Raw genomic sequence first — 594 nt, 5'->3', positions numbered from 1 at the left:
AAAAAACAAAAAAATAAATAAGTAAAAAAGCACGCCTTTTGGGGATTACTTTTTTTACAATGGATTTTTACAATTCATTATTGGGATAACGGTCAGAGCGAGGGTCATTTACAAGGTTTGGGATCTCTTGTGGGCGGTCCAGTTTGCGGCTCCGCGAGGGGCAAGCGCGTAGAGGGAACTCGAGGAAGGGCCGAGGGTCCTTGGGAAACAGGGGAGGGGGGGGAGAAGGACACACGGGCCCTCGGGGCGCCAGCCCTGGGGCCCGCAGGCTCAGGAGCCTCAGTAAGGACTCCACTTCTTTCTAGCGGGAGACCTAGCCGCGCCCGCCCTCCTCCCTCTCCCCACCCCCCGCTCCCGGGTGGCGGGTGGTGAGTACGGGACCTCCAAGGAGGTGCGCGGGGTCGCGTCCCGCAGGGGCGGCCGAGGTCTTGCCCGCGGGCGGGGGCGGCGCGCGCTCCCCGCACCGCGCGCACACCCGAGCGCGCACACCCGGCACACACACCTGGAGCTCGTCCCAGGAGGGGGGCGGGGTGGAGAGCCAAAGCGAGTGTCTTAAAATAGAGAGGCTGGCAGAGGAGCGGGAGCCGCCGCGAG

Source organism: Crocuta crocuta, unplaced genomic scaffold (genome assembly GCF_008692635.1).
Source record: "Crocuta crocuta isolate KB4526 unplaced genomic scaffold, BGI_CrCroc_1.0 scaffold172, whole genome shotgun sequence".
NCBI lineage: Eukaryota > Metazoa > Chordata > Mammalia > Carnivora > Hyaenidae > Crocuta > Crocuta crocuta.
The sequence above is the reverse complement of the archived record's forward strand: the minus strand, read 5'-3'. Positions refer to the sequence as shown.